Source organism: Chiloscyllium punctatum, chromosome 3 (assembly GCF_047496795.1).
Source record: "Chiloscyllium punctatum isolate Juve2018m chromosome 3, sChiPun1.3, whole genome shotgun sequence".
In the NCBI taxonomy this organism is placed as follows: Eukaryota; Metazoa; Chordata; class Chondrichthyes; order Orectolobiformes; family Hemiscylliidae; genus Chiloscyllium; species Chiloscyllium punctatum.
Window position 1 is genome coordinate 2,501,115 of NC_092741.1, and position 24,610 is coordinate 2,525,724.

Sequence of the window (24,610 nt, forward strand, 5' to 3'; positions counted from 1 at the left end):
AACTCCCCCATTCACATATAACCCTCCCAGTCTCCTTATAAACTCCCCCATTCACATGTCACCCTCCCAGTCTCTGTATAAACTCCCCCATTCACATATAACCCTCCCAGTCTCTGTATAAACTCCCCCATTCACATATAACCCTCCCAGTCTCTGTATAAACTCACCCCCTTTCACATATAACCCTCCCAGTCTCTGTATAAACTCCCCCATACACAAAGAACCCTCCCAGTCTCCTTATAAACTCCCCCATTCACATAGAAGCCTCCCAGTCTCTGTATAAATTCTCCCCATTCACATATAACCCTCCCAGTCTCTGTATAAACTCTCCCCCTTTCACATATAACCCTCCCAGTCTCTGTATAAACTCTCCCCATTCACATATAACCCTCCCAGTCTCTGTATAAACTCCCCCATTCACATATAACCCTCCCAGTCTCCTTATAAACTCCCCCATTCACATATAAGCCTCCCAGTCTCTGTATAAACTCTCCCCATTCACATATAACCCTCCCAGTCTCTGTATAAACTCTCCCCCTTTCACATATAACCCTCCCAGTCTCTGTATAAACTCCCCCCTTTCACATATAACCCTCCCAGTCTCCTTATAAACTCCCCCATTCACATATAACCCTCCCAGTCTCTGTATAAACTCTCCCATTCACATATAACCCTCCCAGTCTCTGTATAAACTCTCCCCCTTTCACATATAACCCTCCCAGTCTCTGTATAAACTCTCCCTCTTTCACATATAACCCTCCCAGTCTCTGTATAAACTCCCCCATTCACATATAACCCTCCCAGTCTCCTTATAAACTCCCCCATTCACATATAAGCCTCCCAATCTCTGTATAAACTCTCCCCATTCACATATAACCCTCCCAGTCTCTGTATAAACTCTCCCCATTCACATATAAGCCTCCCAGTCTCCTTATAAACTCTCCCCTTTCACATATAACCCTCCCAATCTCTGTATAAACTCCCCAATTCACATATAAGCCTCCCAGTCTCTGTATAAACTCTCCCCATTCACATATAACCCTCCCACTCTCCTTGTAAACTCCCCCATTCACATAGAACCCTCCCAGTCTCCTTATAAACTCTCCCATTCACATATAACTCTCCCAGTCTCTGTATAAACTCTCCCCCATTCACATATAACCCTCCCAGTCTCTGTATAAACTCTCCCCCTTTCACATATAACCCTCCCAGTCTCTGTATAAACTCTCCCCCTTTCACATATAACCCTCCCAGTCTCTGTATAAACTCTCCCCCTTTCACATATAACCCTCCCAGTCTCTGTATAAACTCTCCCCTTTCACATATAACCCTCCCAGTCTCCTTATAAACTCCCTCTTTCACATATAACCCTCCCAGTCTCTGTATAAACTCCCCCATTCACATATAACCCTCCCAGTCTCTGTATAAACTCTCACGTTCACATATAACCCTCCCAGTCCCTGTATAAACACCCCCTTTCACATATAACCCTCCCAGTCTCCTTATAAACTCCCCCATTCACATATAACCCTCCCAGTCTCTGTATAAACTCCCCCATTCACATATAACCCTCCCAGTCTCTGTATAAGCTCTCCCATTCACATATAACCCTCCCAGTCTCTGTATAAACTCCCCCATTCACATATAACCCTCCCAGTCTCTGTATAAACTCCCCCCTTTCACATATAACCCTCCCAGTCTCTGTATAAACTCCCCCATTCACATATAACCCTCCCAGTCTCCTTATAAACTCTCCCTCTTTCACATATAACCCTCCCAGTCTCTGTATAAACTCCCCCATTCACATATAACCCTCCCAGTCTCTGTATAAACTCCCCATTCACATATAACCCTCCCAGTCTCTGTATAAACTCCCCCATTCACATAAAACCCTCCCAGTCTCTGTATAAACTCCCCCCTTTCACATATAACCCTCCCAGTCTCCTTATAAACTCCCCCATTCACATGTCACCCTCCCAGTCTCTGTATAAACTCCCCCATTCACATATAACCCTCCCAGTCTCTGTATAAACTCCCCCATTCACATATAAGCCTCCCAGTCTCTGTATAAACTCTCCCCATTCACATATAACCCTCCCAGTCTCTGTATAAACTCACCCCCTTTCACATATAACCCTCCCAGTCTCTGTATAAACTCCCCCATACACAAAGAACCCTCCCAGTCTCCTTATAAACTCCCCCATTCACATATAAGCCTCCCAGTCTCTGTATAAATTCTCCCCATTCACATATAACCCTCCCAGTCTCTGTATAAACTCTCCCCCTTTCACATATAACCCTCCCAGTCTCTGTATAAACTCTCCCCATTCACATATAACCCTCCCAGTCTCTGTATAAACTCCCCTTTCACATATAACCCTCCCAGTCTCTGTATAAACTCTCCCTCTTTCACATATAACCCTCCCAGTCTCTGTATAAACTCTCCCCATTCACATATAACCCTCCCAGTCTCTGTATAAACTCCCCCATTCACATATAACCCTCCCAGTCTCCTTATAAACTCCCCCATTCACATATAAGCCTCCCAGTCTCTGTATAAACTCTCCCCCATTCACATATAACCCTCCCAGTCTCTGTATAAACTCTCCCCCATTCACATATAACCCTCCCAGTCTCTGTATAAACTCCCCCATTCACATATAAGCCTCCCAGTCTCTGTATAAACTCTCCCTCTTTCACATATAACCCTCCCAGTCTCTGTATAAACTCTCCCCATTCACATATAACCCTCCCAGTCTCTGTATAAACTCTCCCATTCACATAGAACCCTCCCTGTCTCCTTATAAACTCTCCCATTCACATATAACTCTCCCAGTCTCTGTATAAACTCTCCCCCATTCACATATAACCCTCCCAGTCTCTGTATAAACTCTCCCCCTTTCACATATAACCCTCCCAGTCTCTGTATAAACTCTCCCCCTTTCACATATAACCCTCCCAGTCTCTGTATAAACTCTCCCCCTTTCACATATAACCCTCCCAGTCTCTGTATAAACTCTCCCCCTTTCACATATAACCCTCCCAGTCTCTGTATAAACTCTCCCCTTTCACATATAACCCTCCCAGTCTCCTTATAAACTCCCTCTTTCACATATAACCCTCCCAGTCTCTGTATAAACTCCCCCATTCACATATAACCCTCCCAGTCTCTGTATAAACTCTCACGTTCACATATAACCCTCCCAATCCCTGTATAAACACCCCCTTTCACATATAACCCTCCCAGTCTCCTTATAAACTCCCCCATTCACATATAACCCTCCCAGTCTCTGTATAAACTCCCCCATTCACATATAACCCTCCCAGTCTCTGTATAAGCTCTCCCATTCACATATAACCCTCCCAGTCTCTGTATAAACTCCCCCATTCACATATAACCCTCCCAGTCTCTGTATAAACTCCCCCCTTTCACATATAACCCTCCCAGTCTCTGTATACACTCCCCCATTCACATATAACCCTCCCAGTCTCCTTATAAACTCTCCCTCTTTCACATATAACCCTCCCAGTCTCTGTATAAACTCCCCCATTCACATATAACCCTCCCAGTCTCTGTATAAACTCCCCATTCACATATAACCCTCCCAGTCTCTGTATAAACTCCCCCATTCACATAAAACCCTCCCAGTCTCTGTATAAACTCCCCCCTTTCACATATAACCCTCCCAGTCTCCTTATAAACTCCCCCATTCACATGTCACCCTCCCAGTCTCTGTATAAACTCCCCCATTCACATATAACCCTCCCAGTCTCTGTATAAACTCCCCCATTCACATATAAGCCTCCCAGTCTCTGTATAAACTCTCCCCATTCACATATAACCCTCCCAGTCTCTGTATAAACTCACCCCCTTTCACATATAACCCTCCCAGTCTCTGTATAAACTCCCCCATACACAAAGAACCCTCCCAGTCTCCTTATAAACTCCTCCATTCACATATAAGCCTCCCAGTCTCTGTATAAATTCTCCCCATTCACATATAACCCTCCCAGTCTCTGTATAAACTCTCCCCCTTTCACATATAACCCTCCCAGTCTCTGTATAAACTCTCCCCATTCACATATAACCCTCCCAGTCTCTGTATAAACTCCCCTTTCACATATAACCCTCCCAGTCTCTGTATAAACTCTCCCTCTTTCACATATAACCCTCCCAGTCTCTGTATAAACTCTCCCCATTCACATATAACCCTCCCAGTCTCTGTATAAACTCCCCCATTCACATATAACCCTCCCAGTCTCCTTATAAACTCCCCCATTCACATATAAGCCTCCCAGTCTCTGTATAAACTCTCCCCATTCACATATAACCCTCCCAGTCTCTGTATAAACTCTCCCCCTTTCACATATAACCCTCCCAGTCTCTGTATAAACTCCCCCCTTTCACATATAACCCTCCCAGTCTCCTTATAAACTCCCCCATTCACATATAACCCTCCCAGTCTCTGTATAAACTCTCCCATTCACATATAACCCTCCCAGTCTCTGTATAAACTCTCCCCCTTTCACATATAACCCTCCCAGTCTCTGTATAAACTCTCCCTCTTTCACATATAACCCTCCCAGTCTCCTTATAAACTCTCCCTCTTTCACATATAACCCTCCCAGGCTCTGTATAAACTCCCCCATTCACATATAACCCTCCCAGTCTCCTTATAAACTCTCCCTCTTTCACATATAACCCTCCCAGTCTCTGTATAAACTCCCCCATTCACAAATAACCCTCCCAGTCTCTGTATAAACTCCCCCTTTCACATATAACCCTCCCAGTCTCCTTATAAACTCCCCCATTCACATATAACCCTCCCAGTCTCTGTATAAACTCTCCCCCTTTCACATATAACCCTCCCAGTCTCCTTATAAACTCTCCCCGTTCACATATAACCCGCCCAGTCTCCTTATAAACTCTCCCTCTTTCACATATAACCCTCCCAGTCTCCTTATAGACTCTCCCTCTTTCACATATAACCCTCCCAGTCTCTGTATAAACTCTCCCCATTCACATATAACCCTCCCAGTCTCCTTATAAACTCCCCCATTCACATATAACCCTCCCAGTCTCTGTATAAACTCCCCCATTCACATATAACCCTCCCAGTCTCCTTATAAACTCTCCCTCTTTCACATATAACCCTCCCAGTCTCTGTATAAACTCCCCCATTCACATATAACCCTCCCAGTCTCCGTATAAACTCCCCATTCACATATAACCCTCCCAGTCTCTGTATAAACTCTCCCATTCACATATAACCCTCCCAGTCTCCTTATAAACTCTCCCTCTTTCACATATAACCCTCCCAGTCTCTGTATAAACTCCCCCATTCACATATAACCCTCCCAGTCTCCGTATAAACTCCCCATTCACATATAACCCTCCCAGTCTCTGTATAAACTCCCCCATTCACATATAACCCTCCCAGTCTCCTTATAAACTCCCCCATTCACATATAACCCTCCCAGTCTCTGTATAAACTCCCCCATTCACATATAACCCTCCCAGTCTCTGTATAAACTCTCCCCCTTTCACATATAACCCTCCCAGTCTCTGTATAAACTCTCCCCCTTTCACATATAACCCTCCCAGTCTCCTTATAAACTCCCCCATTCACATATAACCCTCCCAGTCTCTGTATAAACTCTCCCCCTTTCACATATAACCCTCCCAGTCTCCTTATAAACTCTCCCCGTTCACATATAACCCGCCCAGTCTCCTTATAAACTCTCCCTCTTTCACATATAACCCTCCCAGTCTCCTTATAAACTCTCCCTCTTTCACATATAACCCTCCCAGTCTCTGTATAAACTCTCCCCATTCACATATAACCCTCCCAGTCTCCTTATAAACTCCCCCATTCACATATAACCCTCCCAGTCTCTGTATAAACTCCCCCATTCACATATAACCCTCCCAGTCTCCTTATAAACTCCCCCATTCACATATAACCCTCCCAGTCTCTGTATAAACTCCCCCATTCACATATAACCCTCCCAGTCTCTGTATAAACTCCCCCATTCACATATAACCCTCCCAGTCTCCTTATAAACTCCCCCATTCACATATAAGCCTCCCAATCTCTGTATAAACTCTCCCCATTCACATATAACCCTCCCAGTCTCTGTATAAACTCTCCCCATTCACATATAAGCCTCCCAGTCTCCTTATAAACTCTCCCCTTTCACATATACCCCTCCCAATCTCTGTATAAACTCCCCAATTCACATATAAGCCTCCCAGTCTCTGTATAAACTCTCCCCATTCACATATAACCCTCCCACTCTCCTTGTAAACTCCCCCATTCACATAGAACCCTCCCAGTCTCCTTATAAACTCTCCCATTCACATATAACTCTCCCAGTCTCTGTATAAACTCTCCCCCATTCACATATAACCCTCCCAGTCTCTGTATAAACTCTCCCCCTTTCACATATAACCCTCCCAGTCTCTGTATAAACTCTCCCCCTTTCACATATAACCCTCCCAGTCTCTGTATAAACTCTCCCCCTTTCACATATAACCCTCCCAGTCTCTGTATAAACTCTCCCCTTTCACATATAACCCTCCCAGTCTCCTTATAAACTCCCTCTTTCACATATAACCCTCCCAGTCTCTGTATAAACTCCCCCATTCACATATAACCCTCCCAGTCTCTGTATAAACTCTCACGTTCACATATAACCCTCCCAGTCCCTGTATAAACACCCCCTTTCACATATAACCCTCCCAGTCTCCTTATAAACTCCCCCATTCACATATAACCCTCCCAGTCTCTGTATAAACTCCCCCATTCACATATAACCCTCCCAGTCTCTGTATAAGCTCTCCCATTCACATATAACCCTCCCAGTCTCTGTATAAACTCCCCCATTCACATATAACCCTCCCAGTCTCTGTATAAACTCCCCCCTTTCACATATAACCCTCCCAGTCTCTGTATAAACTCCCCCATTCACATATAACCCTCCCAGTCTCCTTATAAACTCTCCCTCTTTCACATATAACCCTCCCAGTCTCTGTATAAACTCCCCCATTCACATATAACCCTCCCAGTCTCTGTATAAACTCCCCATTCACATATAACCCTCCCAGTCTCTGTATAAACTCCCCCATTCACATAAAACCCTCCCAGTCTCTGTATAAACTCCCCCCTTTCACATATAACCCTCCCAGTCTCCTTATAAACTCCCCCATTCACATGTCACCCTCCCAGTCTCTGTATAAACTCCCCCATTCACATATAACCCTCCCAGTCTCTGTATAAACTCCCCCATTCACATATAAGCCTCCCAGTCTCTGTATAAACTCTCCCCATTCACATATAACCCTCCCAGTCTCTGTATAAACTCACCCCCTTTCACATATAACCCTCCCAGTCTCTGTATAAACTCCCCCATACACAAAGAACCCTCCCAGTCTCCTTATAAACTCCCCCATTCACATATAAGCCTCCCAGTCTCTGTATAAATTCTCCCCATTCACATATAACCCTCCCAGTCTCTGTATAAACTCTCCCCCTTTCACATATAACCCTCCCAGTCTCTGTATAAACTCTCCCCATTCACATATAACCCTCCCAGTCTCTGTATAAACTCCCCTTTCACATATAACCCTCCCAGTCTCTGTATAAACTCTCCCTCTTTCACATATAACCCTCCCAGTCTCTGTATAAACTCTCCCCATTCACATATAACCCTCCCAGTCTCTGTATAAACTCCCCCATTCACATATAACCCTCCCAGTCTCCTTATAAACTCCCCCATTCACATATAAGCCTCCCAGTCTCTGTATAAACTCTCCCCCATTCACATATAACCCTCCCAGTCTCTGTATAAACTCTCCCCCATTCACATATAACCCTCCCAGTCTCTGTATAAACTCCCCCATTCACATATAAGCCTCCCAGTCTCTGTATAAACTCTCCCTCTTTCACATATAACCCTCCCAGTCTCTGTATAAACTCTCCCCATTCACATATAACCCTCCCAGTCTCTGTATAAACTCTCCCATTCACATAGAACCCTCCCTGTCTCCTTATAAACTCTCCCATTCACATATAACTCTCCCAGTCTCTGTATAAACTCTCCCCCATTCACATATAACCCTCCCAGTCTCTGTATAAACTCTCCCCCTTTCACATATAACCCTCCCAGTCTCTGTATAAACTCTCCCCCTTTCACATATAACCCTCCCAGTCTCTGTATAAACTCTCCCCCTTTCACATATAACCCTCCCAGTCTCTGTATAAACTCTCCCCCTTTCACATATAACCCTCCCAGTCTCTGTATAAACTCTCCCCTTTCACATATAACCCTCCCAGTCTCCTTATAAACTCCCTCTTTCACATATAACCCTCCCAGTCTCTGTATAAACTCCCCCATTCACATATAACCCTCCCAGTCTCTGTATAAACTCTCACGTTCACATATAACCCTCCCAGTCCCTGTATAAACACCCCCTTTCACATATAACCCTCCCAGTCTCCTTATAAACTCCCCCATTCACATATAACCCTCCCAGTCTCTGTATAAACTCCCCCATTCACATATAACCCTCCCAGTCTCTGTATAAGCTCTCCCATTCACATATAACCCTCCCAGTCTCTGTATAAACTCCCCCATTCACATATAACCCTCCCAGTCTCTGTATAAACTCCCCCCTTTCACATATAACCCTCCCAGTCTCTGTATAAACTCCCCCATTCACATATAACCCTCCCAGTCTCCTTATAAACTCTCCCTCTTTCACATATAACCCTCCCAGTCTCTGTATAAACTCCCCCATTCACATATAACCCTCCCAGTCTCTGTATAAACTCCCCATTCACATATAACCCTCCCAGTCTCTGTATAAACTCCCCCATTCACATAAAACCCTCCCAGTCTCTGTATAAACTCCCCCCTTTCACATATAACCCTCCCAGTCTCCTTATAAACTCCCCCATTCACATGTCACCCTCCCAGTCTCTGTATAAACTCCCCCATTCACATATAACCCTCCCAGTCTCTGTATAAACTCCCCCATTCACATATAAGCCTCCCAGTCTCTGTATAAACTCTCCCCATTCACATATAACCCTCCCAGTCTCTGTATAAACTCACCCCCTTTCACATATAACCCTCCCAGTCTCTGTATAAACTCCCCCATACACAAAGAACCCTCCCAGTCTCCTTATAAACTCCTCCATTCACATATAAGCCTCCCAGTCTCTGTATAAATTCTCCCCATTCACATATAACCCTCCCAGTCTCTGTATAAACTCTCCCCCTTTCACATATAACCCTCCCAGTCTCTGTATAAACTCTCCCCATTCACATATAACCCTCCCAGTCTCTGTATAAACTCCCCTTTCACATATAACCCTCCCAGTCTCTGTATAAACTCTCCCTCTTTCACATATAACCCTCCCAGTCTCTGTATAAACTCTCCCCATTCACATATAACCCTCCCAGTCTCTGTATAAACTCCCCCATTCACATATAACCCTCCCAGTCTCCTTATAAACTCCCCCATTCACATATAAGCCTCCCAGTCTCTGTATAAACTCTCCCCATTCACATATAACCCTCCCAGTCTCTGTATAAACTCTCCCCCTTTCACATATAACCCTCCCAGTCTCTGTATAAACTCCCCCCTTTCACATATAACCCTCCCAGTCTCCTTATAAACTCCCCCATTCACATATAACCCTCCCAGTCTCTGTATAAACTCTCCCATTCTCATATAACCCTCCCAGTCTCTGTATAAACTCTCCCCCTTTCACATATAACCCTCCCAGTCTCTGTATAAACTCTCCCTCTTTCACATATAACCCTCCCAGTCTCCTTATAAACTCTCCCTCTTTCACATATAACCCTCCCAGGCTCTGTATAAACTCCCCCATTCACATATAACCCTCCCAGTCTCCTTATAAACTCTCCCTCTTTCACATATAACCCTCCCAGTCTCTGTATAAACTCCCCCATTCACAAATAACCCTCCCAGTCTCTGTATAAACTCCCCCTTTCACATATAACCCTCCCAGTCTCCTTATAAACTCCCCCATTCACATATAACCCTCCCAGTCTCTGTATAAACTCTCCCCCTTTCACATATAACCCTCCCAGTCTCCTTATAAACTCTCCCTGTTCACATATAACCCGCCCAGTCTCCTTATAAACTCTCCCTCTTTCACATATAACCCTCCCAGTCTCCTTATAGACTCTCCCTCTTTCACATATAACCCTCCCAGTCTCTGTATAAACTCTCCCCATTCACATATAACCCTCCCAGTCTCCTTATAAACTCCCCCATTCACATATAACCCTCCCAGTCTCTGTATAAACTCCCCCATTCACATATAACCCTCCCAGTCTCCTTATAAACTCTCCCTCTTTCACATATAACCCTCCCAGTCTCTGTATAAACTCCCCCATTCACATATAACCCTCCCAGTCTCCGTATAAACTCCCCATTCACATATAACCCTCCCAGTCTCTGTATAAACTCTCCCATTCACATATAACCCTCCCAGTCTCCTTATAAACTCTCCCTCTTTCACATATAACCCTCCCAGTCTCTGTATAAACTCCCCCATTCACATATAACCCTCCCAGTCTCCGTATAAACTCCCCATTCACATATAACCCTCCCAGTCTCTGTATAAACTCCCCCATTCACATATAACCCTCCCAGTCTCCTTATAAACTCCCCCATTCACATATAACCCTCCCAGTCTCTGTATAAACTCCCCCATTCACATATAACCCTCCCAGTCTCTGTATAAACTCTCCCCCTTTCACATATAACCCTCCCAGTCTCTGTATAAACTCTCCCCCTTTCACATATAACCCTCCCAGTCTCCTTATAAACTCCCCCATTCACATATAACCCTCCCAGTCTCTGTATAAACTCTCCCCCTTTCACATATAACCCTCCCAGTCTCCTTATAAACTCTCCCCGTTCACATATAACCCGCCCAGTCTCCTTATAAACTCTCCCTCTTTCACATATAACCCTCCCAGTCTCCTTATAAACTCTCCCTCTTTCACATATAACCCTCCCAGTCTCTGTATAAACTCTCCCCATTCACATATAACCCTCCCAGTCTCCTTATAAACTCCCCCATTCACATATAACCCTCCCAGTCTCTGTATAAACTCCCCCATTCACATATAACCCTCCCAGTCTCTGTATAAACTCTCCCCCATTCACATATAACCCTCCCAGTCTCTGTATAAACTCCCCCATTCACATATAACCCTCCCAGTCTCCTTATAAACTCCCCCATTCACATGTCACCCTCCCAGTCTCTGTATAAACTCCCCCATTCACATATAACCCTCCCAGTCTCTGTATAAACTCCCCCATTCACATATAAGCCTCCCAGTCTCTGTATAAACTCTCCCCATTCACATATAACCCTCCCAGTCTCTGTATAAACTCACCCCCTTTCACATATAACCCTCCCAGTCTCTGTATAAACTCCCCCATACACAAAGAACCCTCCCAGTCTCCTTATAAACTCCCCCATTCACATATAAGCCTCCCAGTCTCTGTATAAATTCTCCCCATTCACATATAACCCTCCCAGTCTCTGTATAAACTCTCCCCCTTTCACATATAACCCTCCCAGTCTCTGTATAAACTCTCCCCATTCACATATAACCCTCCCAGTCTCTGTATAAACTCCCCTTTCACATATAACCCTCCCAGTCTCTGTATAAACTCTCCCTCTTTCACATATAACCCTCCCAGTCTCTGTATAAACTCTCCCCATTCACATATAACCCTCCCAGTCTCTGTATAAACTCCCCCATTCACATATAACCCTCCCAGTCTCCTTATAAACTCCCCCATTCACATATAAGCCTCCCAGTCTCTGTATAAACTCTCCCCATTCACATATAACCCTCCCAGTCTCTGTATAAACTCTCCCCCTTTCACATATAACCCTCCCAGTCTCTGTATAAACTCCCCCCTTTCACATATAACCCTCCCAGTCTCCTTATAAACTCCCCCATTCACATATAACCCTCCCAGTCTCTGTATAAACTCTCCCATTCACATATAACCCTCCCAGTCTCTGTATAAACTCTCCCCCTTTCACATATAACCCTCCCAGTCTCTGTATAAACTCTCCCTCTTTTACATATAACCCTCCCAGTCTCTGTATAAACTCCCCCATTCACATATAACCCTCCCAGTCTCCTTATAAACTCCCCCATTCACATATAAGCCTCCCAATCTCTGTATAAACTCTCCCCATTCACATATAACCCTCCCAGTCTCTGTATAAACTCTCCCCATTCACATATAAGCCTCCCAGTCTCCTTATAAACTCTCCCCTTTCACATATAACCCTCCCAATCTCTGTATAAACTCCCCAATTCACATATAAGCCTCCCAGTCTCTGTATAAACTCTCCCCATTCACATATAACCCTCCCAGTCTCCTTGTAAACTCCCCCATTCACATAGAACCCTCCCAGTCTCCTTATAAACTCTCCCATTCACATATAACTCTCCCAGTCTCTGTATAAACTCTCCCCCATTCACATATAACCCTCCCAGTCTCTGTATAAACTCTCCCCCTTTCACATATAACCCTCCCAGTCTCTGTATAAACTCTCCCCCTTTCACATATAACCCTCCCAGTCTCTGTATAAACTCTCCCCCTTTCACATATAACCCTCCCAGTCTCTGTATACACTCTCCCCCTTTCACATATAACCCTCCCAGTCTCTGTATAAACTCTCCCCTTTCACATATAACCCTCCCAGTCTCCTTATAAACTCCCTCTTTCACATATAACCCTCCCAGTCTCTGTATAAACTCCCCCATTCACATATAACCCTCCCAGTCTCTGTATAAACTCTCACATTCACATATAACCCTCCCAGTCCCTGTATAAACTCCCCCCTTTCACATATAACCCTCCCAGTCTCCTTATAAACTCCCCCATTCACATATAACCCTCCCAGTCTCTGTATAAACTCCCCCATTCACATATAACCCTCCCAGTCTCTGTATAAACTCTCCCATTCACATATAACTCTCCCAGTCTCTGTATAAACTCCCCCATTCACATATAACCCTCCCAGTCTCTGTATAAACTCCCCCCTTTCACATATAACCCTCCCAGTCTCTGTATAAACTCCCCCATTCACATATAACCCTCCCAGTCTCCTTATAAACTCTCCCTCTTTCACATATAACCCTCCCAGTCTCTGTATAAACTCCCCCATTCACATATAACCCTCCTAGTCTCTGTATAAACTCCCCATTCACATATAACCCTCCCAGTCTCTGTATAAACTCCCCCATTCACATAAAACCCTCCCAGTCTCTGTATAAACTCCCCCCTTTCACATATAACCCTCCCAGTCTCCTTATAAACTCCCCCATTCACATGTCACCCTCCCAGTCTCTGTATAAACTCCCCCATTCACATATAACCCTCCCAGTCTCTGTATAAACTCCCCCATTCACATATAAGCCTCCCAGTCTCTGTATAAACTCTCCCCATTCACATATAACCCTCCCAGTCTCTGTATAAACTCACCCCCTTTCAGATATAACCCTCCCAGTCTCTGTATAAACTCCCCCATACACAAAGAACCCTCCCAGTCTCCTTATAAACTCACCCATTCACATATAAGCCTCCCAGTCTCTGTATAAATTCTCCCCATTCACATATAACCCTCCCAGTCTCTGTATAAACTCTCCCCCTTTCACATATAACCCTCCCAGTCTCTGTATAAACTCCCCTTTCACATATAACCCTCCCAGTCTCTGTATAAACTCTCCCTCTTTCACATATAACCCTCCCAGTCTCTGTATAAACTCTCCCCATTCACATATAACCCTCCCAGTCTCTGTATAAACTCCCCCATTCACATATAACCCTCCCAGTCTCCTTATAAACTCCCCCATTCACATATAAGCCTCCCAGTCTCTGTATAAACTCTCCCCATTCACATATAACCCTCCCAGTCTCTGTATAAACTCTCCCCCTTTCACATATAACCCTCCCAGTCTCTGTATAAACTCCCCCCTTTCACATATAACCCTCCCAGTCTCCTTATAAACTCCCCCATTCACATATAACCCTCCCAGTCTCTGTATAAACTCTCCCATTCACATATAACCCTCCCAGTCTCTGTATAAACTCTCCCCCTTTCACATATAACCCTCCCAGTCTCTGTATAAACTCTCCCTCTTTCACATATAACCCTCCCAGTCTCCTTATAAACTCTCCCTCTTTCACATATAACCCTCCCAGGCTCTGTATAAACTCCCCCATTCACATATAACCCTCCCAGTCTCCTTATAAACTCTCCCTCTTTCACATATAACCCTCCCAGTCTCTGTATAAACTCCCCCATTCACATATAACCCTCCCAGTCTCTGTATAAACTCTCCCCATTCACATATAACCCTCCCAGTCTCTGTATAAACTCCCCTTTCACATATAACCCTCCCAGTCTCTGTATAAACTCTCCCTCTTTCACATATAACCCTCCCAGTCTCTGTATAAACTCTCCCCATTCACATATAACCCTCCCAGTCTCTGTATAAACTCCCCCATTCACATATAACCCTCCCAGTCTCCTTATAAACTCCCCCATTCACATATAAGCCTCCCAGTCTCTGTATAAACTCTCCCCATTCACATATAACCCTCCCAGTCTCTGTATAAACTCTCCCCCTTTCACATATAACCCTCCCAGTCTCTGTATAAACTCCCCCCTTTCACATATAACCCTCCCAGTCTCCTTATAAACTCCCCCATTCACATATAACCCTCCCAGTCTCTGTATAAACTCTCCCATTCACATATAACCCTCCCAGTCTCTGTATAAACTCTCCCCCTTTCACATATAACCCTCCCAGTCTCTGTATAAACTCTCCCTCTTTCACATATAACCCTCCCAGTCTCCTTATAAACTCTCCCTCTTTCACATATAACCCTCCCAGGCTCTGTATAAACTCCCCCATTCACATATAACCCTCCCAGTCTCCTTATAAACTCTCCCTCTTTCACATATAACCCTCCCAGTCTCTGTATAAACTCCCCCATTCACATATAACCCTCCCAGTCTCTGTATAAACTCTCCCTCTTTCACATCTAACCCTCCCAGTCTCTGTATAAACTTTCCCCGTTCACATATAACCCTCCCAGTCTCCTTATAAACTCTCCCTCTTTCACATATAACCCTCCCAGTCTCCTTATAAACTCTCCCTCTTTCACATATAACCCTCCCAGTCTCTGTATAAACTCTCCCCATTCACATATAACCCTCCCAGTCTCCTTATAAACTCCCCCATTCACATATAAGCCTCCCAATCTCTGTATAAACTCTCCCCATTCACATATAACCCTCCCAGTCTCTGTATAAACTCTCCCCATTCACATATAAGCCTCCCAGTCTCCTTATAAACTCTCCCCTTTCACATATAACCCTCCCAATCTCTGTATAAACTCCCCAATTCACATATAAGCCTCCCAGTCTCTGTATAAACTCTCCCCATTCACATATAACCCTCCCAGTCTCCTTATAAACTCCCCCATTCACATAGAACCCTCCCAGTCTCCTTATAAACTCTCCCATTCACATATAACTCTCCCAGTCTCTGTATAAACTCTCCCCCATTCACATATAACCCTCCCAGTCTCTGTATAAACTCTCCCCCTTTCACATATAACCCTCCCAGTCTCTGTATAAACTCTCCCCCTTTCACATATAACCCTCCCAGTCTCTGTATAAACTCTCCCCCTTTCACATATAACCCTCCCAGTCTCTGTATAAACTCTCCCCTTTCACATATAACCCTCCCAGTCTCCTTATAAACTCCCTCTTTCACATATAACCCTCCCAGTCTCTGTATAAACTCCCCCATTCACATATAACCCTCCCAGTCTCTGTATAAACTCTCACATTCACATATAACCCTCCCAGTCCCTGTATAAACTCCCCCCTTTCACATGTAACCCTCCCAGTCTCCTTATAAACTCCCCCATTCACATATAACCCTCCCAGTCTCTGTATAAACTCCCCCATTCACATATAACCCTCCCAGTCTCTGTATAAACTCTCCCATTCACATATAACCCTCCCAGTCTCTGTATAAACTCCCCCATTCACATATAACCCTCCCAGTCTCTGTATAAACTCCCCCCTTTCACATATAACCCTCCCAGTCTCTGTATAAACTCCCCCATTCACATATAACCCTCCCAGTCTCCTTATAAACTCTCCCTCTTTCACATATAACCCTCCCAGTCTCTGTATAAACTCCCCCATTCACATATAACCCTCCCAGTCTCTGTATAAACTCTCCCCATTCACATATAACCCTCCCAGTCTCTGTATAAACTCCCCCATTCACATATAACCCTCCCAGTCTCCTTATAAACTCCCCCATTCACATATAAGCCTCCCAGTCTCTGTATAAACTCTCCCCATTCACATATAACCCTCCCAGTCTCTGTATAAACTCTCCCCCTTTCACATATAACCCTCCCAGTCTCTGTATAAACTCCCCCCTTTCACATATAACCCTCCCGGTCTCCTTATAAACTCCCCCATTCACATATAACCCTCCCAGTCCCTGTATAAACTCTCCCATTCACATATAACCCTCCCAGTCTCTGTATAAACTCTCCCCATTCACATATAACCCTCCCAGTCTCCTTATAAACTCCCCCATTCACGTTTAACCCTCCCAGTCTCTGTATAAACTCCCCAATTCACATATAACCCTCACAGTCTCCTTATAAACTCTCCCTCTTTCACATATAACCCTCCCAGTCTCTGTATAAACTCCCCCATTCACATATAAGCCTCCCAGTCTCTGTATAAACTCCCCCATTCACATATAACCCTCCCAGTCTCTGTATAAACTCCCCCATTCACATATAACCCTCCCAGTCTCCTTATAAACTCTCCCATTCACATGTCACCCTCCCAGTCTCTGTATAAACTCCCCCATTCACATGTCACCCTCCCAGTCTCTGTATAAACTCCCCCATTCACATATAACCCTCCCAGTCTCTGTATAAACTCCCCCATTCACATATAACCCTCCCAGTCTCCTTATAAACTCCCCCATTCACATATAAGCCTCCCAATCTCTGTATAAACTCTCCCCATTCACATATAACCCTCCCAGTCTCTGTATAAACTCTCCCCATTCACATATAAGCCTCCCAGTCTCCTTATAAACTCTCCCCTTTCACATATAACCCTCCCAATCTCTGCATAAACTCCCCAATTCACATATAAGCCTCCCAGTCTCTGTATAAACTCTCCCCATTCACATATAACCCTCCCAGTCTCCTTATAAACTCCCCCATTCACATAGAACCCTCCCAGTCTCCTTATAAACTCTCCCATTCACATATAACTCTCCCAGTCTCTGTATAAACTCTCCCCCATTCACATATAACCCTCCCAGTCTCTGTATAAACTCTCCCCCTTTCACATATAACCCTCCCAGTCTCTGTATAAACTCTCCCCCTTTCACATATAACCCTCCCAGTCTCTGTATAAACTCTCCCCCTTTCACATATAACCCTCCCAGTCTCTGTATAAACTCTCCCCCTTTCACATATAACCCTCCCAGTCTCTGTATAAACTCTCCCCTTTCACATATAACCCTCCCAGTCTCCTTATAAACTCCCTCTTTCACATATAACCCTCCCAGTCTCTGTATAAACTCCCCCATTCACATATAACCCTCCCAGTCTCTGTATAAACTCTCACATTCACATATAACCCTCCCAGTCCCTGTATAAACTCCCCCCTTTCACATATAACCCTCCCAGTCTCCTTATAAACTCCCCCATTCACATATAACCCTCCCATTCTCTGTATAAACTCCCCCATTCACATATAACCCTCCCAGTCTCTGTATAAACTCTCCCATTCACATATAACCCTCCCAGTCTCTGTATAAACTCCCCCATTCACATATAACCCTCCCAGTCTCTGTATAAACTCCCCCCTTTCACATATAACCCTCCCAGTCTCTGTATAAACTCCCCCATTCACATATAACCCTCCCAGTCTCTGTATAAACTCCCCCTTTCACATATAACTCTCCCAGTCTCCTTATAAACTCCCCCATTCACATATAACCCTCCCAGTCTCTGTATAAACTCTCCCATTCACATATAACCCTCCCAGTCTCTGTATAAACTCTCCCCCTTTCACATATAACCCTCCCAGTCTCTGTATAAACTCTCCCCCTTTCACATATAACCCTCCCAGTCTCCTTATAAACTCCCCCATTCACATATAACCCTCCCAGTCTCTGTATAAACTCTCCCCCTTTCACATATAACCCTCCCAGTCTCCTTATAAACTCTCCCCGTTCACATATAACCCGCCCAGTCTCCTTATAAACTCTCCCTCTTTCACATATAACCCTCCCAGTCTCTGTATAAACTCCCCCATTCACATATAACCCTCCCAGTCTCCGTATAAACTCCCCATTCACATATAACCCTCCCAGTCTCTGTATAAACTCTCCCATTCACATATAACCCTCCCAGTCTCCTTATAAACTCTCCCTCTTTCACATATAACCCTCCCAGTCTCTGTATAAACTCCCCCATTCACATATAACCCTCCCAGTCTCCGTATAAACTCCCCATTCACATATAACCCTCCCAGTCTCTGTATAAACTCCCCCATTCACATATAACCCTCCCAGTCTCCTTATAAACTCCCCCATTCACATATAAGCCTCCCAATCTCTGTATAAACTCTCCCCATTCACATATAACCCTCCCAGTCTCTGTATAAACTCTCCCCATTCACATATAAGCCTCCCAGTCTCCTTATAAACTCTCCCCTTTCACATATAACCCTCCCAATCTCTGTATAAACTCCCCAATTCACATATAAGCCTCCCAGTCTCTGTATAAACTCTCCCCATTCACATATAACCCTCCCAGTCTCCTTATAAACTCCCCCATTCACATAGAACCCTCCCAGTCTCCTTATAAACTCTCCCATTCACATATAACTCTCCCAGTCTCTGTATAAACTCTCCCCCATTCACATATAACCCTCCCAGTCTCTGTATAAACTCTCCCCCTTTCACATATAACCCTCCCAGTCTCTGTATAAACTCTCCCCCTTTCACATACAACCCTCCCAGTCTCTGTATAATCTCTCCCCCTTTCACATATAACCCTCCCAGTCTCTGTATAAACTCTCCCCCTTTCACATATAACCCTCCCAGTCTCTGTATAAACTCTCCCCTTTCACATATAACCCTCCCAGTCTCCTTATAAACTCCCTCTTTCACATATAACCCTCCCAGTCTCTGTATAAACTCCCCCATTCACATATAACCCTCCCAGTCTCTGTATAAACTCTCACATTCACATATAACCCTCCCAGTCTCTGTATAAACTCTCCTCATTCACATATAACCCTCCCAGTCTCTGTATAAACTCACCCCCTTTCACATATAACCCTCCCAGTCTCTGTATAAACTCCCCCATACACAAAGAACCCTCCCAGTCTCCTTATAAACTCCCCCATTCACATATAAGCCTCCCAGTCTCTGTATAAATTCTCCCCATTCACATATAACCCTCCCAGTCTCTGTATAAACTCTCCCCCTTTCACATATAACCCTCCCAGTCTCTGTATAAACTCTCCCCATTCACATATAACCCTCCCAGTCTCTGTATAAACTCCCCTTTCACATATAACCCTCCCAGTCTCTGTATAAACTCTCCCTCTTTCACATATAACCCTCCCAGTCTCTGTATAAACTCTCCCCATTCACATATAACCCTCCCAGTCTCTGTATAAACTCCCCCATTCACATATAACCCTCCCAGTCTCCTTATAAACTCCCCCATTCACATATAAGCCTCCCAGTCTCTGTATACACTCTCCCCATTCACATATAACCCTCCCAGTCTCTGTATAAACTCTCCCCCTTTCACATATAACCCTCCCAGTCTCTGTATAAACTCCCCCCTTTCACATATAACCCTCCCAGTCTCCTTATAAACTCCCCCATTCACATATAACCCTCCCAGTCTCTGTATAAACTCTCCCATTCACATATAACCCTCCCAGTCTCTGTATAAACTCTCCCCCTTTCACATATAACCCTCCCAGTCTCTGTATAAACTCTCCCTCTTTCACATATAACCCTCCCAGTCTCCTTATAAACTCTCCCTCTTTCACATATAACCCTCCCAGGCTCTGTATAAACTCCCCCATTCACATATAACCCTCCCAGTCTCCTTATAAACTCTCCCTCTTTCACATATATCCCTCCCAGTCTCTGTATAAACTCCCCCATTCACATATAACCCTCCCAGTCTCTGTATAAACTCTCCCTCTTTCACATCTAACCCTCCCAGTCTCTGTATAAACTTTCCCCGTTCACATATAACCCTCCCAGTCTCCTTATAAACTCTCCCTCTTTCACATATAACCCTCCCAGTCTCCTTATAAACTCTCCCTCTTTCACATATAACCCTCCCAGTCTCTGTATAAACTCTCCCCATTCACATATAACCCTCCCAGTCTCCTTATAAACTCCCCCATTCACATATAACCCTCCCAGTCTCTGTATAAACTCCCCCATTCACATATAACCCTCACAGTCTCCTTATAAACTCTCCCTCTTTCACATATAACCCTCCCAGTCTCTGTATAAACTCCCCCATTCACATATAAGCCTCCCAGTCTCTGTATAAACTCCCCCATTCACATATAACCCTCCCAGTCTCTGTATAAACTCCCCCATTCACATATAACCCTCCCAGTCTCCTTATAAACTCTCCCATTCACATGTCACCCTCCCAGTCTCTGTATAAACTCCCCCATTCACATGTCACCCTCCCAGTCTCTGTATAAACTCCCCCATTCACATATAACCCTCCCAGTCTCTGTATAAACTCCCCCATTCACATATAACCCTCCCAGTCTCCTTATAAACTCCCCCATTCACATATAAGCCTCCCAATCTCTGTATAAACTCTCCCCATTCACATATAACCCTCCCAGTCTCTGTATAAACTCTCCCCATTCACATATAAGCCTCCCAGTCTCCTTATAAACTCTCCCCTTTCACATATAACCCTCCCAATCTCTGCATAAACTCCCCAATTCACATATAAGCCTCCCAGTCTCTGTATAAACTCTCCCCATTCACATATAACCCTCCCAGTCTCCTTATAAACTCCCCCATTCACATAGAACCCTCCCAGTCTCCTTATAAACTCTCCCATTCACATATAACTCTCCCAGTCTCTGTATAAACTCTCCCCCATTCACATATAACCCTCCCAGTCTCTGTATAAACTCTCCCCCTTTCACATATAACCCTCCCAGTCTCTGTATAAACTCTCCCCCTTTCACATATAACCCTCCCAGTCTCTGTATAAACTCTCCCCCTTTCACATATAACCCTCCCAGTCTCTGTATAAACTCTCCCCCTTTCACATATAACCCTCCCAGTCTCTGTATAAACTCTCCCCTTTCACATATAACCCTCCCAGTCTCCTTATAAACTCCCTCTTTCACATATAACCCTCCCAGTCTCTGTATAAACTCCCCCATTCACATATAACCCTCCCAGTCTCTGTATAAACTCTCACATTCACATATAACCCTCCCAGTCCCTGTATAAACTCCCCCCTTTCACATATAACCCTCCCAGTCTCCTTATAAACTCCCCCATTCACATATAACCCTCCCATTCTCTGTATAAACTCCCCCATTCACATATAACCCTCCCAGTCTCTGTATAAACTCTCCCATTCACATATAACCCTCCCAGTCTCTGTATAAACTCCCCCATTCACATATAACCCTCCCAGTCTCTGTATAAACTCCCCCCTTTCACATATAACCCTCCCAGTCTCTGTATAAACTCCCCCATTCACATATAACCCTCCCAGTCTCTGTATAAACTCCCCCTTTCACATATAACTCTCCCAGTCTCCTTATAAACTCCCCCATTCACATATAACCCTCCCAGTCTCTGTATAAACTCTCCCATTCACATATAACCCTCCCAGTCTCTGTATAAACTCTCCCCCTTTCACATATAACCCTCCCAGTCTCTGTATAAACTCTCCCCCTTTCACATATAACCCTCCCAGTCTCCTTATAAACTCCCCCATTCACATATAACCCTCCCAGTCTCTGTATAAACTCTCCCCCTTTCACATATAACCCTCCCAGTCTCCTTATAAACTCTCCCCGTTCACATATAACCCGCCCAGTCTCCTTATAAACTCTCCCTCTTTCACATATAACCCTCCCAGTCTCTGTATAAACTCCCCCATTCACATATAACCCTCCCAGTCTCCGTATAAACTCCCCATTCACATATAACCCTCCCAGTCTCTGTATAAACTCTCCCATTCACATATAACCCTCCCAGTCTCCTTATAAACTCTCCCTCTTTCACATATAACCCTCCCAGTCTCTGTATAAACTCCCCCATTCACATATAACCCTCCCAGTCTCCGTATAAACTCCCCATTCACATATAACCCTCCCAGTCTCTGTATAAACTCCCCCATTCACATATAACCCTCCCAGTCTCCTTATAAACTCCCCCATTCACATATAAGCCTCCCAATCTCTGTATAAACTCTCCCCATTCACATATAACCCTCCCAGTCTCTGTATAAACTCTCCCCATTCACATATAAGCCTCCCAGTCTCCTTATAAACTCTCCCCTTTCACATATAACCCTCCCAATCTCTGTATAAACTCCCCAATTCACATATAAGCCTCCCAGTCTCTGTATAAACTCTCCCCATTCACATATAACCCTCCCAGTCTCCTTATAAACTCCCCCATTCACATAGAACCCTCCCAGTCTCCTTATAAACTCTCCCATTCACATATAACTCTCCCAGTCTCTGTATAAACTCTCCCCCATTCACATATAACCCTCCCAGTCTCTGTATAAACTCTCCCCCTTTCACATATAACCCTCCCAGTCTCTGTATAAACTCTCCCCCTTTCACATACAACCCTCCCAGTCTCTGTATAAACTCTCCCCCTTTCACATATAACCCTCCCAGTCTCTGTATAAACTCTCCCCCTTTCACATATAACCCTCCCAGTCTCTGTATAAACTCTCCCCTTTCACATATAACCCTCCCAGTCTCCTTATAAACTCCCTCTTTCACATATAACCCTCCCAGTCTCTGTATAAACTCCCCCATTCACATATAACCCTCCCAGTCTCTGTATAAACTCTCACATTCACATATAACCCTCCCAGTCCCTGTATAAACTCCCCCCTTTCACATATAACCCTCCCAGTCTCCTTATAAACTCCCCCATTCACATATAACCCTCCCAGTCTCTGTATAAACTCCCCCATTCACATATAACCCTCCCAGTCTCTGTATAAACTCTCCCATTCACATATAACCTTCCCAGTCTCTGTATAAACTCCCCCATTCACATATAACCCTCCCAGTCTCTGTATAAACTCCCCCCTTTCACATATAACCCTCCCAGTCTCTGTATAAACTCCCCCATTCACATATAACCCTCCCAGTCTCTGTATAAACTCCCCCTTTCACATATAACTCTCCCAGTCTCCTTATAAACTCCCCCATTCAAATATAACCCTCCCAGTCTCTGTATAAACTCCCCCATTCACATATAACCCTCCCAGTCTCTGTATAAACTCTCCCCCTTTCACATATAACCCTCCCAGTCTCTGTATAAACTCTCCCCCTTTCACATATAACCCTCCCAGTCTCCTTATAAACTCCCCCATTCACATATAACCCTCCCAGTCTCTGTATAAACTCTCCCCCTTTCACATATAACCCTCCCAGTCTCCTTATAAACTCTCCCCGTTCACATATAACCCGCCCAGTCTCCTTATAAACTCTCCCTCTTTCACATATAACCCTCCCAGTCTCCTTATAAACTCTCCCTCTTTCACATATAACCCTCCCAGTCTCTGTATAAACTCTCCCCATTCACATATAACCCTCCCAGTCTCCTTATAAACTCCCCCATTCACATATAACCCTCCCAGTCTCTGTATAAACTCCCCCATTCACATATAACCCTCCCAGTCTCCTTATAAACTCTCCCTCTTTCACATATAACCCTCCCAGTCTCTGTATAAACTCCCCCATTCACATATAACCCTCCCAGTCTCCGTATAAACTCCCCATTCACATATAACCCTCCCAGTCTCTGTATAAACTCTCCCATTCACATATAACCCTCCCAGTCTCTGTATAAACTCTCCCCCATTCACATATAACCCTCCCAGTCTCTGTATAAACTCCCCCATTCACATATAACCCTCCCAGTCTCCTTATAAACTCCCCCATTCACATGTCACCCTCCCAGTCTCTGTATAAACTCCCCCATTCACATATAACCCTCCCAGTCTCTGTATAAACTCCCCCATTCACATATAAGCCTCCCAGTCTCTGTATAAACTCTCCCCATTCACATATAACCCTCCCAGTCTCTGTATAAACTCACCCCCTTTCACATATAACCCTCCCAGTCTCTGTATAAACTCCCCCATACACAAAGAACCCTCCCAGTCTCCTTATAAACTCCCCCATTCACATAT